Source organism: Triticum urartu, chromosome 1A (assembly GCF_056163025.1).
Source record: "Triticum urartu cultivar PI428250 chromosome 1A, HENAU_Tu73, whole genome shotgun sequence".
Classification (NCBI taxonomy): domain Eukaryota; kingdom Viridiplantae; phylum Streptophyta; class Magnoliopsida; order Poales; family Poaceae; genus Triticum; species Triticum urartu.
Genome location: NC_141873.1, coordinates 77,716,677 through 77,731,335, shown reverse-complemented (window position 1 = coordinate 77,731,335; position 14,659 = coordinate 77,716,677). Strand labels below are relative to the sequence as shown.

General features: G+C 51.6%; 1 long non-coding RNA gene across 7 annotated transcripts; it reads right to left on the bottom strand.

Moving 5' to 3' along the window:
- Nucleotides 1–330: 330 nt before the first annotated feature.
- Nucleotides 331–5,884, bottom strand: LOC125514272 (uncharacterized). 7 transcript variants are annotated; one of them, XR_015619393.1, is made up of 4 exons: nt 3,794–5,870; nt 2,889–3,703; nt 2,133–2,172; nt 331–942 (listed from the first exon to the last, which is right to left on the bottom strand). It is a non-coding gene; the product is annotated as an uncharacterized LOC125514272 (long non-coding RNA). The 7 variants fall into 7 exon arrangements; XR_015619390.1 differs by lacking the exon at nt 331–942 and having other exon boundaries at nt 1,527–2,172; nt 3,794–5,869; XR_015619394.1 differs by lacking the exons at nt 331–942; nt 2,133–2,172 and having other exon boundaries at nt 2,430–3,152; nt 3,334–3,703.
- Nucleotides 5,885–14,659: the final 8,775 nt, after the last annotated feature.

Genomic DNA, 14,659 nt, shown 5'->3' with positions numbered 1-14,659 from the left:
TATGCATATTTGGCTGGTGGAAAGCTCTATGGTTACAGTTTTGCGTAAAGCCAGTTTTTTTCTACTTCAAAGGAATAAATTTATTTAACTATTATGGTAGTTGTTAAACATTGAGAATGGTTGACAGCATTCTCAATCCCAATTAAGCATCATCATTAAACATAACCCAACAAAATTAATTTAGAGTAACATGTTGAGATTCACATGATAATCCAGGTACTAGATACTCAAGATATCCATAACCGGGGACACGGCTAACCATGATTAGTTTAAGTTTGCGCACTTTTCCCCACAAGACTCAATCGCCTCCGTTTGGTTTCACGCACTACATGGTGTTTGAGAAGACGGATGACCGAGATATAGTCTTTCAGAAGCGCTAGCACCTTACGATCGGGTAGACCGTACCACCTACATCCCCTACATCTGCTAGTCTACCACTGTAAGAGTTCGCACGACTTAGTCAACTATGCTAGAGCCCATAATAGCTTGTGGTTGCACACGGAAGTTTGTAGTACGAATAGTCTCATGATCCCTTTGAGCCTGGGTGGCGGTCCAAAAGAAAACAGACAAGTCCTGGAATACCCAGGTGCCTCAATCCACCCAGATGTGTGTTTAAGTTGCCACCTTAGATAAACCATTAATTAATAAAACTCACATCTGTCATGTATATCACTCACCCAATCCACGTCTACTAGCATAGCATGGCATAATAAGCAAACGTAAAAGTAACTCCCAAAGGTTTGATAATAAACATGTAATAGGTACTATCTCAACTACTTCCCATCCCACAATTTAATTAGATCCTAATCATGCAATGTGTGAGGATTGATCTAATGCAATAAAACTGGGTAGTAAGAAAGGTATAATCAAAGTGTTACTTGCCTTGCTGATGATCCGCGAAACCTAGAGATTCGAAGTAACAAGCGGCACACTCCGGGTATTCTATTGCAGATAAACAAACAAGCATACAATAAGTACTCATCTAATGCACAGATAAACTCAAATAAGAGATCTAACCAGAAGGTTCAATTTAAAAACTCCGGTTGGCAAAAAGAATCAAATCGAACGAAGCAACGAAAGTCAAATGGCGAAAGAAAACAACTTCGTTCTACTAATCTGGATCTAGGGCAAATTTTACAGTAGCAAAATCTTGTTTAAGTTGGTTAAACGCGAAACTCTAGGCGCTTGAATCGACTGATTCCGATAAACGAGCGAAAAGTTATACTAAATCAAAAATCGGATCAGGAATCGCGATCAGAAAAATCACGGATTTAATCCGAGAAAAAGAAAAACGATGAACGTTCGTTAGAACGAACGGACGGACGAATGCTCACTATTTAAAAAAACCGAAACTAAAAAAACCGACGAAAAAACCGATCTACTTTTTTAATAAAAAAACCAATGGCACGGATTTTGAGGCGCGACGAACCTCGGGCGGCAGGATCGACGGCGGTGGCGGGCGGCGGCGGGCGACGGCGGCGCGGCGCGGCGGTGGCGGCGGCGCGGTGGCGGGCGACGGCGGCGGGGTCGGGCGGCTGGGGTGGGGTCGGGCGGCTGGGCTAGGGTTTGTCCCGGAGCTGGGCCGGCTTATAAAGCCACCTCGGGCCGGAGTCCTAGCCGGACACGGCCCGTAGGTCGGTTCGTTTTTTTTAAATATTACGCGCAGAAGAAAAATAAAAAAAAATACTAAACGGACTCTAAAAATTCCGAAATAAATTTTCACGGGCTTCTAAAATCAAGGCGCACAAGGTGAACATTTATTTGGGACCTAAATGCAATTTTGAAAAACACACATTTTTCCTAAATTCAAATAAAACACCGAAAAACTCCGAAATAAAATCTTATTTGATTTTATTATTTGATCCTCAATATTTCTTTATTTTGAGAAAGTCATTTTATTCCCTCTCTCATATTTTGTAATAGAAATAATTGATGATAAAATAAATAAAATCAAACGATCCTATTCTCAAAATTTGAGAGAACTCAAATAGGAAAATAACGAAATCCCCAACTTTCTCCGTGGGTCATTGAGTTACATAAAATTTCTAGGATCAACCAAAATGCAAAATAAAATATGATATGCAATGATGATCTAATGTATAACGTTCCAAATTGAAAATTTGGGATGTTACATAATCTCTTCAACTTGCTCCACGATAATCTTCAAACCTCCTACAAGAACAGTCATTGTTTTAAAGTCCACATGAATACTTACAAGCAATGATCACAAACATTTATGGAACATTCTTTTAAAAAGTTCAAGAGATTAGTTTTAAAAAGAACCCCACAAGCTGATATAAGTACATGTTAAAAGGATAATCAAGTTCATGTATATTAACCAGGAGAAGTTCAAAAAGAAACTTTTAAAAAGTTTGTATTAGAAAGATGTATTCTTCATAACATCTGGTGAGGACCATACATGGAAGGAATGTAGTTGCAGCCTGCAGGACTTACCACATACAGGGCACACTAGTACTGATGAATTTTCTCTATACTTGTTCATCAACCAAAATAGACAGTAGGGTCGAGAGAGCATTACAGGCAGCATACAGAATTAATTTTTGTCTAGTTTTGGGTTGCACCTGAGGCAAATGAATCATACAAAATACTGATAGAAAATCATACTTTTTTCTCGCAAAACCAAGCCTCTAAACCTTCCTACAATAATTCTTTGAACTTGCACACGTAGCTGAATTGAACTTTTCAACATTGGATCCCCTAATGTCATAGCAGTTCCCTCTTATAAATTTTTGCTAATTGATATGTACTGAGGAACTGATGTAGGTCCTTTTGTTGAACTTCTACTTGCTATTCTAAGGTCCTAACTGATGCATGTCCTTCTGTTGAACTTCTACTTGCTATTCCAAGGTCTTTTAATAAAAACTTACGAAAGGAAATAGAGATGCGGTGGTGTGGCAGCACCGTGCAGCATGACATCTCGTTGGAGAAGCAACACTGCAGCTTGTGAGCACCCGCTGGATGCAGCAGGCCACGCCCCGATCCCTGGTCGCCGTTGTGGTTGGTGGCCATGGCGGCTCATATGGGGCGTTGGTCGTGGCGACGCGTGGGGAGCGTGGACGCGGTGGCTTGTGCACCGGCATGTCGTGGCAATCTCATATATGTGTTTGTGTAAGTACCTATTTTAGGCCATCCTGAAAATTGTGTAGATAAAAAGAAATTGGTAAGAAATACACCATGTTGTAAGCTGTTGATTACAACTTTACAAGTATATCGGGCTGAAACATGGTGAAAACATCTGTTCCATATCTTTATCGATAATATGGTGCACTACTAAATTGTTATCATAAGGAACTAGCATGTCTCATTTCTCACTTGAAATTATGTATGAGAGGTACTGATTGATGAATATAATCAGTACGTGATGACTTCCCTGTCTAGTTCAATAGTCATATTCAAAACGTGGAATTTCCCATAATTTTTATGCAAGAGTTATTGAAACTCGTGTTCCAGCCAGGCCAAAGGAGGATTTAAATGCCCTGCAAAAAAAGGATTTAGACAGCAGGTCACTGCCCAAATAATGAATGGAACAACTGCACCATATTCATTCATCTGTAGCAACTTCTGTATGATATCAATCAGAACAAGGGAGAGAAAATCAACACGTACTCTTCTACTTTGATGGAGATGGGGCTATACCAAATAACTTTCAGTAAAATGCAGATACTTGTAACTGTTAATTTTTCTGAAGGAAATGGGTATTAGCACCATAAACCTTTAGTATTTCTGAAAATGATTAATCTTCAACTAACCGCTCAATGACAAGTGAACTTACAGGGGTATGCACTATCTGATTCAGACGTTTGCCAACTTCACCATCATTTTTATTGAGAATTGTCAACAAGATCGACTGTCATCTCCGCTCCATACGGGTATACTCCTGGGCAACATGTGGAACCTATCAGCCTCATGAGAAACATGTGTAACCTATCGTGGTTATCCTGATCCTGCACCATTACCAGCAAAAAGCATCAATAAATAGGCGAACTCTTCAAGAGAAGCAAAAATAGGCGAACTCTTCAAGAGAAGCAACATACACATCTGTACTAACCATCCCAGATATACCACTGCTATTTATTTGTTCAGAGGTATGCACAGGTTAAGTTTGTTTCAGTGCTACCTCATCGTCCCATTTGAAACTATAAATAAAACACTAAAAAACCTTGCATTTATTCTTTCAAACCAAGAAAACCTTCAACTGTTATATGTCTCAAACAAATGTAGGAACACACATGTTAATTTTGGCGGAGAAATGTGTCCATGAGTATTCAATGCATTAGCCATGAGCCAAGTTGCGGGAAGAGACACTGCATCCATCCATATCCATTTCTGGGAGAAATTCGGGGGTAAAGTAAAGGGCAAAGCTTGCTTGCGCTGCCTGCACCGGCTTTCTCATACGTGTTCCTGCAAAATGATGGATGTCTCGCCGGAGAAATGAGACAGCAGAACCCCTCCCCACTGTCGAACAGCTGCGGTCGGCGGTCGCCGGTGAGAGAGTAGATGGAATGGATCCTCCTGAGCACCATCTCTGACGCCATGTATTCCTCATCTCTTCTAGCGTTCCCCTGCTCCAAGTAGTTAGTTACAAGTAGAAATAATGCCTTTCTTCAGGATGTAGCAGCAGCAGTGGTAGTACGCAAGGTATCGCATCTCGGTCCATGGTGAGTCATGGAAGGCGTCGATCCTTATATACTTCAACAAAAACTGGTTAAGACCAAAAACTGAAGGAGTCAAAATTCAAGAAACTAACTGATGTTCCTTATGTACTTGAACTATTTAAAATTTGAAGATTTGAATTAATGTTTTACCTAAGTACCGACACTAGAAAATACATAAAACCATTTTTAACACAAAAAATCTCTACAACTACTAGTACTACAAAATGCATTATGCAGGCAGAGAGTACAACATAAAACTCCCACTCTCAGACTGTAATTCACTGCAAATAGTGAAAATAATTTTTTGATAAAGAACGAGAGGAGGTGAATTCGAGGGATCCTCTACTTGAACTGAACAGAGATAAATAGACGAACTGAAAGCTCACACATGAACAGAGGAACTGGCCAAGCTCCACACGAACTGTTATCCATAGGCTTCTCCTTGTCCCTGCCCTAATAAAAGCTAAGTCTGGACTTTGAACTGCTCTGGAACAAAATCTGCTATGGGTCAGTTTTATCATAGGAATAATATCAATCAAGTTGAGGGTATTCCTGACACAACAAGAACAAGCAACCAACTTTTTCGACAAATTTGAGAGAGGAGAAAGAGAGAGATCCATGCGGGGTTGTAGCGAAGAGGGCGGCTCCCGCATCATCAGTCCGTCAGTGCAAGACAGGGAATAGCAGCAGGTCACAAAGAGGGTGGCTGTCTACGTCATCATCGTAGTACTGAGGGACGCGCCCCTGCCGAACTGCTAGAGGCGGTGGCACCCGACGGCGAGCGGAACCTCCCCACAAACTGACGTCGATGGCTAGAGGCGGAGGAGCTCCACCCCGGCAAGGCTCGCCGCCCCACCACACCGGCGCCACCACTTCTAGCACACCTCCCGATCTGCGCCGTTCGGACGCGGGGAGTCAGGGCGGTGGCGGGATGCGGGATCGCCGGGAGATAGGGGCGCTGGGTGACCGGGCAACAACGAGGCGCGAGGTGGCCGGGAAGCGGCGGGGCGCTGGGTGCCCGGGAGGCAGCAGGGCGCGGGATGGCCGGGAGACGGTGGGACGCTTGGTGGCTGGGCGGTGGCGGGGCGCGGGGTGGCCGGGCGGCGGCGGGGCGCGGGGTGGCCGGGTGGCGGCGGGGAACGGGGTGGTCGGGCGGCGGCAGGGCGCGGGGTGGCCGGGCGACGACGGGGACGAGGTGGTGGGGTAGCCGGGCCGGCCTTGGCTGATGGAATTTAGTCCAGTTGGTTTCATCGGATCGGTGAATTTGCATTTCGCTTCTATACAGGGCGTGAGAGTAAAAAAATATTATCCTGTTACTAGTGGTGGGGTCGCGCTATTCGTCACCCCAAATGAGGAATAGTTATTTTTCACCCCCTCTATTTTACCATCAATGCATCGTAATTTTACGTTCCGTAAGTTTTGTCTTATTTCCAACGCAAAAAGGGGCTGTAAGAAAATATATAATCACCGTAAAAAATATTTTATGTTATGTAAAATTACAAACGTAAAAACATAATCTAAAATACACATAAACTACAAATTTTCTGGTTTTATGATCTATATTTTTATTTTTGTTGTCAAATTTTACGTAGTGAATCAATAGGAATGTAACTATTTGAATTCAAGACGTAATTTAATTATGAAATGATCATAAGATTACCTCGGATGAAGAATAACTTATTCTGCACCCTGGGTGATGAATAGTAACACTATATATATATGTATGTATATATATAGGACAACACTATTCTAATCATGGAATTAGAATAACTATTCTGATCACGGTCCGCTATATAGAGGGGCGTGGAGGTCCTCCCGAACTCCCGAAGTCGCGGAGAAAAGAAAAAAGAAAAACGCCACACCTAGCCCACTCGTCCACCTCCTCCTCCCTGACCCCGATCCAGCGGCGTCGAGCTCTCGCCCCTGCCACAACCGCCGCGCCGCCAGCCCGCTTCCGACCACCGCTGCAGCACCATCCCACCTGACGTGCCGCCGTCCCGGCTCCTCACCGCCTCCCCTCGACGCGCCTCCATCCACACTTGCCCCATCCACCCACTACCCCGCGCAGCGACGTGCACCACGACCCCCGCAACCCACCCCCGCCGGCGTTGGCTAGCTCCCACCCGCACCGCCGCCTGCAACCATCCGAACCCCAGCTGTCCGCAGCCCTGAACTTCCTCTCGACCCTCCCGATCTGTGCCACTTGCGTCGCCGTGTCGCAGCGCATCCCAGCCCGCGCAACCTGCGCCGGTGCGCGTCGTCGCACCTCCTGCCGTCACGCCATCGTCACACGTCCTCCCTAGCCACCGTGCGGCCCCGCGCCACCAGCAATCCACCTTCCCTCACACCGGACTGGATCCGGCGAGGTCAACGCTCCCTGACACGCCTCCACTGCCGCCAACCACCACTCGCCTCCGTCGATTTGGCTGCTACCTCCCGCCGCCAGCCTTTATCCCCTCGTGGCTGTCCCCGGCGAGGCTCCCCCGCCACCAACACTGCCCCTCCTAGCTTCTCCCCCGTCTCCTTCCATCTTCCACTGCGCATGAAGGACGCCGTGGCAGGGAACGTGAGCTCGCTGGATTCCTTGCCCGTACATTTATTTGAACTAGCGATTCCTTGCCCGTATAGCCGCAGTGTCCAGGACATTCAACTTCGCCGCCTCACACCGTGCAACTTCGCCGCGTCTTGCAACTTGCTCCGCTTCGAGGCGCCATGCTTGTGGCAGTGGCCTCATTTGATGTCTGAAGTTGGATCCTTCCAACCTATCTTAAAAAATGTATCCAAGTCAAAGCGTCATTTCCTTCCCCCTTTCCTGTTTTGTATTGTTCTGAATTTGATGTCTGAAGTTCAGCTGTACTGTCCCCCTGTCCAGTTTGTGTATCTGCTCCATTTTTTGTAGCTGATGTAGATTGCAGCACCTGTCGTCAAAATCCGAACTTAGCCCCATGTCGTGTGCCAAATCATGTAGCTGACCATGAAGCTTTGCCTCCCTGCTACTGCTACATCGACAATTTGGCATGAAATTCAACAACTTTAGCTAGAGTTTAGATAATCGAATGACAGAAGTTGCTCTAGAAACTAGAGTAGTATACTGCAGGCTTCAGAATGTAGATAACCGAATGTTCATACAGTCAAACCTATAAGTATACTTCAGAGTCAGAGTGTAGGTTTGTCGGTGTACTAGAGTAGGGGTATCCTTGTACCCCGAACTTGTGCACGGGCAGTTGCAGCGTCCCGCGGCAAGGCCTGCCAGGTCACCGCCAAGACTCCTTGTGGTCCCTCTGAAGACCATTCAAGAACAAAGTACTCAAGACAAGACCCCGGCAAGAGGAGCTTGCCGGGAAAAAGGCAAGGCCCCGGCAAGAGGAGCTTGCCGGGAAGGCCATCAGAAGCGTCCCAAGACCCCGGCAAGAGGCGCTTGCCGGGAAGGCCGTCCGAGGCATTCCAAGGAACTTGCCGCGGCGCGCTACGCGCCCCGACAAGGCCCGGTGAGCGACAAGCTCCCGGAAGCGACAAGTCGACAGCCGCGGCAAGGCGCTTGCCGCGGCAAGCCCCCACTCCACGCCCGCGCTCCAGCACATCCACCCACGTGTCGCTCCGGGGCCCCTCCCGAGCGCACGTGGCAGGAGGCTGTGCAGCTAGGGGCGTGCGGTGGCACGAAGGCGCTGACAAGACCGGGGCAAGACGGTGGCGTCCCTAGCGGTCCCTTTCGGTGCTGTATAGGCGACACAGACGGGCATTTAATGCCCTTGTCCCCTGCCGTCAGGGTTAGGTATGATAACACTGTAGCAGCTAGCTGTGCCTACTACAGCACCTAGCTGTGCCTACCCACGGCACCCTTTCCATTTTTGCCCTTGGCCCCCGTTGCTCCATGTCGGTAACCCCTTGGGTATAAAAGGAGGCCCGTGCGCAACGTAGAGGGGGTCGGCCACCTCGAGATCTCTCGCGAGGTTCAGCAATCCCACACACTCACGCTCGCTCCCGAGCTAGAAATCAATACCAATCCACAAAGCAGGAGTAGGGTTTTACGCATCCTTGCGGCCCGAACCTGGGTAAATCGCTCGCGTGTTTCACCTCGATTTACCCCTCGCGCGACCAACGGCCCGCTTGCTTCGCCTCGATCTGCTCTTTGCGCAACCTTCGCCCCCCGCCGAACCAAAAGGGACCCGGTTCGCCGGTCCCATAGGTGCCCGTGGATCAGAAACCCCGGCATCTCTGGCGCGCCAGGTAGGGGTGTCGAAGTGGTGTGAATCAGATCCGGCGTTCTTGCGGGCTAGATCTTCATCTTCTTCATCGATCTTCACCATCTTCATCAACATGCCGCCGAAGAAGAAGGTTTCGGAGGCAGCTGCTCCGTCCGCGCCGGGCCACCCACCGCCGGAACAAACGGGTGGTGGGGCAGGCGCCGGCGAAAGGGCATGCATCGACGAGGGAACTCTTGGTGCTGCCAGGTCCCAGGGCAAGGCTACGCTGCCCATCGGTGGCGTGGCCGGCTCCCACGACGACCGGGCGCACTCCAAGACCTCGGCGTCCGTGCATGCACTGCGCCCATCTCAGGAGGCGCGGGACCGGCAGCGTCATGGTACTCACGCTACCATGCGCTCGCTGGATCAAGATCGAGATGGTGGATCCCGGAGCGCCCCGGACCACCATGCGCGTCAACAAGCCGGCGCGAGCGAGACACGGTCGCCTGGACGGGATACTGCTCCTTCTAACGTGGTTAGGAGTCCGAGCGTATCCCGCTCCTCGCACCGTTCGCTACCGCCGCCCGCCACCGCAGAGGAAGCTCTGGCACGAGCTCAGCTGCTCCTAGACTACCCTCCAGCGGCGGACAAGATCGACGACTGGAGGGCCACTATCCAGAGTCTCATCGGCTTCGCCAACGGCGACACTCCTCGGCAGCCGAGCACGTTGCAGCCGCAGCGAGTCAGCCAGGCGCAAACCGGTGGAGACAAGACTGGTGGGGGTGCAACTACTGTGCACTCCCCACCCCGAAGGCCAAAATCACCGACCCGCCGGATCCGCCACGATAGCGACTCCACCGCGTCGTCGGATCCGCGAGCTCGTCGCGACCAACGGCAAGTTCTTCAAGAACGGCAGCGGGAAGACGCTCGTACACGCATCGAGCGCCGGAGAGAAGCGCGACGTCAGTCAGACCAGCGCGCTGGGCCCTCTGTCGACATGCATGCACCAGGGGAACCAGGCGACCTGCCGTACCCGGTAGGTTGCCCTGCGTTCACTCGTGAGCTGCGGCAAGTCCAGTGGCCCAGTACGAAGAACTTCAAGCCCGACGTACCAGAGAAGTACGACGGCAAGTTGCATCCGTCGGAGTTCCTCAGCATCTACACCATCGCGGTGCAGGCTGCTGGGGGGCAAGACGACAAGATCCTTGCCAACTACTTCCCGCTGGTACTCAAGCCCAACGTCAGGTCCTGGCTCATGCACTTGCCGGACAACTCCATATCCTCTTGGGCTGAGCTGTGCCATCAGTTTGTTGGCGCCTTCACAGGCGGCCACAAACCTCATGGCCAAGAGAGCGATCTTCATCTGCTCGTCCAGAAGGAAGGAGAGCCCTTGCGCCAGTACATCCAGAGGTTCAGCCGTGTACACCACAACATCCCAAATATCCACCCCGCCGCGGTAATCAGCGCGTTCCATCAGAACATGCGTAACCGCAGGATGCGGGAGGAGCTGGCGATGTGCAAGATTCGGGACGTCAGCGAGCTTTATGCCCTGGCCGACAGATGTGCACACGCTGAGGAGGGGAGGAAATTCCCCGGAGAAAGCACTGGAGCAGGAGGATCTGACAGTGAGGATGCCGCCCCAGCAAAGAGAAGCCGGCGGCGCAACAACAGGAAGAAACAGAACAACGAGGTGCTGGTCGTTGAGCAGTCCGGCAATGAAGGTGACGCCACGAAGGCTACAGTTGGTAGCTCCGGCAAGGAAGTTGCCGCGTGCACCAACTGTCAGGCTGTGGCGGTCGCCGACAAGCGGGACGGCTCCGGCAAGAGGTACTGCAAGATTCACCGCACCAAGGGCCATGACCTCCAGAACTGCAAGAAGGTCGAGCAGCTCGTCCAGCAACAGAGGGCTGAGTACGACCGGCGCGACAAAGAGAGAGCCCAAGGGGGTGCCGAGACACCTGGCCAGAAGCGCACCGGCCAGGAAGGACGCCGCGGCAAGGCCAAGCAGCGGCAAGGAGACAGACCTCCCGCGGTCGCGACAACGACGACGACGACGGCGAGGATGAAGACATGGATGACGTTGAGACCAGTGAGCAGGAGTTTCAGAAAGCCACAGAGGTCTTGTGCGTTGACGGGGGTGCTTCCCTGCATACCTCGCACCGCCAACTCAAACAGTGGGTGCGGGAAGTCAATGCAGCGGAGCCACCCATCGAATCGCACAAGCTTCTGAAGTGGTCCAGCACGCCTATCATCTTTGACATTGAGGACCACCCTGATCGCACAACCGCGGTCGGGTGTCTGCCGATGTTGGTTTCACCAACCATCCGCAACCTCAAGGTCACCAAGATGCTAGTCGACGGCGGGGCCGGCTTAAACCTGATCTCCTCCGCTGTGCTCCGAAAACTCCAGATCCCTGACGGCGAGCTCGAAGAGACCGGCACATTCCAAGGAATCAACCCGGGAAGGAGCAAGCCGAAGGGGAAAGTCACGCTGCCGGTAACATTCGGCAGCGAGTTAAACTTCAGGACTGAGAGGGTCACGTTCGAAGTTGCCGATATCCCGTTGCCTTACAATGGGATAATTGGCCGTCCAGCGCTCGCCAAGTTCATGGCGGCCTCTCACTATGCGTATAACGTGCTGAAGATGCCAGGCCCGATAAGCGTCATTTCTGTCCCTGGCGACAAGAAGGACGCTCTTATCTGTGCCGACAAGATCTACCGGAAGCAGCAGCCACGGCAGACCGTGATCCGCTTGCCGCTGAAGCTCCCGGGACCAAGAAGACCAAGTCCGGCAGGAACTCTGGTGCCCACTCCGGCAAGCGCACCTCTTCGGAGTGCTGCGCTGCCGTCGGGGACGCGCCATCGAGCTCCACCGGCAAGAAGACCAAGTCTGGCAGGGACTCTGGTGCCTACTCCGGCAAGCGCACCTCTTCGGAGTGCTGCGCTGCCGCCGGGGACGCGCCATCGAGCTCCACCGGCAAGAAGACCAAGTCCGGCAGGGACTCTGGTGCCTACTCCGGCGCGCGCACCTCTTCGGAGTGCTGCGCTACCGTCGAGGATGCGCCATCGAGCCCCACCGGCAAGAAGACTGAGCCCGGCAAAAGCTCTGGTGCCCACTCCGGCAAGCGCGCCTCTTCGGAGTGCTGCGCTGCCGTCGAGGACGCACCATCGAGCTCCACCGGCGAGCACAAGAAGACGATGGCGGCTCCGCCAAAGACGAAGAAGGTGCCCGCCAAGGAGGATGGCGCTGGTGGTACCTTCACCATCAGTGCCACGCTTGACCCTAAATAGGAAAGCGCGCTCGTTGCTTTCCTGCGGGCGAACGTCGACGTGTTTGCATGGCAACCGTCTGACATCCCCGGTGTTCCCAGGAAAGTGATTGAGCACCACCTTGCCGTCTGTCCTCATGCGCGGCCCGTCAAGCAGAAAGTCTGGAAGCAGGCGGCGGAGCGCCAAGAATTCATTGCGGAAGAAATCAAGAAACTGGAAGCAGCAGGCCTCGTCAGAGGAGTACTCCATCCCATGTGGTTGGCCAATCCTGTAGTCGTGCGCAAGGCAAACGGGAAATGGAGGCTTTGCATCGATTTCACCGATGTTAACAAAGCTTGTCCCAAAGACCCATTTCCTTTGCCGCGCATTGACCAGATTGTTGACTCCACAGCTGGGTGTGATTTGCTTTCATTTCTTGATGCATACTCCGGGTATCATCAGATCTTCATGGCAGAGGAGGATGAAGAGAAAACCGCATTTATTACTCCATGTGGCACGTACTGCTTTGTACGAATGCCTTTCGGATTAAAAAATGCCGGTTCAACATTTGCAAGAGTAGTCCATATTGCTCTCGAGCCACAAATACACAGAAATGTGGAAGCCTACATGGATGTTATAGTGGTCAAGAGCAAGGACAGAGCAACCCTGATCCAAGACTTGGACGAGACTTTTGCAAATCTGCGCAAGATCAGCCTCAAGCTCAACCCAGAGAAGTGCGTGTTCCGGGTTCCCTCCGGCAAGCTTCTCGGGTTCTTCGTGTCTCAGCGGGGAATTGAAGCCAACCCCGACAAGATTAGGGCCGTTGAGCAGATTGAAGCCCCGAAGCGCGTCAAAGATGTTCAGAAACTTGCCGGTTGCGTGGCTGCTCTCAGCAGGTTTATCTCTCGGTCTGCTAAGCGCGCCCTGCCGTTTTTCAAACTATTGAAAAAGGCAGGTCCAATGAAATGGACTCCGGACGCAGAGGCTGCGCTGCAAGACCTGAAGAGTTACCTGTCCTCCCCTCCAATACTTGTCGCGCCTAAGCCACAAGAGAAGTTGCTGCTGTACATAGCGGCAACCAATCAAGTGGTTAGTGCTGCGTTAGTGGCAGAGAGGGAGGCGGATGATGAGCCAGCAACCGCGGCAAGCGCATCCAGCGACAAGCAGGGGGCTTCCTTGACAAGCTCTGGTCCCGACAAAGATGAACCCGCACAGATACACGAGGAGATACGGAAGAAAATGGTGCAGCGCCCAGTTTACTTTGTCAGTTCCCTCTTGCAGGGGCTAGGTCAAGGTACTCTGGTGTGCAGAAACTGCTTCTCGGCCTTCTCATGGCCTCGAGAAAGCTGCGCCATTACTTCCAAGCACATGAGATCACAGTGGTCACTCGCTTTCCGCTGAAGAGGATACTGCAGAATCCTGAAGCGACAAGCAGGATTGTTGAGTGGGCACTGGAACTGTCAAGCTTTGGTCTCAAGTTCGAAAGCACTTCAACTATCCAGAGCAGAGCATTGGCAGAATTCATAGCGGAATGGACGCCAACTCCGGACGAAGAAATCCCGGAGACGAGCATCCCCGACAAAGAAGCAAGCAAAGAGTGGCTGATGTACTTTGATGGTGCTTTCTCGCTGCAAGGCGCCGGCGCCGGTGTGCTGCTTATCGCGCCCATCGGAGAGCACCTCAAGTACATAGTCCAGATGCACTTTCCCAAGGAGCAAGCAACAAACAATACTGCAGAGTATGAAGGATTGCTTGCCGGTCTCAGGATCGCGGTAGACCTTGGGATTAAGAAGCTCATTGTCAGGGGTGACTCACAGCTTGTCGTCCGCCAAGTAAACAAGAATTATCAGAGCCCGTTGATGGAAGCTTACGTCGACGAAGTGAGAAAGCTAGAAGAGCGCTTTGACGGCCTGGAAATGGAGCACGTTCCGAGAACTCAGAACGCCATTGCTGATGGCCTGTCAAAGTGTGCTGCACTTAAGTTACCTGTGGAACCAGGGACCTTTGTGCTCAAGCTGACTCAACCGTCCGTAACACCATCAACTGGACAAAGCAAGAAGAGGAAGTTGATTCCTGGTGGCTACCTGCCGGCAGAGCTTCCCGAAGCCGCCGCTAAGAGGGTCCCCAAGATCAACACTGAAGGCGCCGGTGAGCCAGATGCTCCGGCAAGCCCTAGGGTTTGTTCCGTTGAAGCTGAAGCTCCCGACAAGCCTGCCGCGGAACGTCAAGCTCTGGCAGAGACACAGCTTCTCGCCGTCGAAGCAGATGTTCCCGCAGCAACCTCCAAGATCAGCGCCAAGAGCGCCGGTGAGCCAGATGCTCCGGCAAGCCCTAGGGTTTGTTCCGTTGAAGCTGAAGCTCCCGGCAAGCTTGTCGCGGAACGTCAAGCTCCGGCAGAGACACAGCTTCTCGCCGTAGAAGCGGACGTTCCCGCAGCAGCAGAGCTTCCTTTAGTCCTTGCTGTCGAGCCACAGGCTCCAACATGGGCGCAGCAGATTGTCCGTTTCCTTCAGACGGGAGAACTTCCCGAAGAACAAGAAGAAGCCGAAAG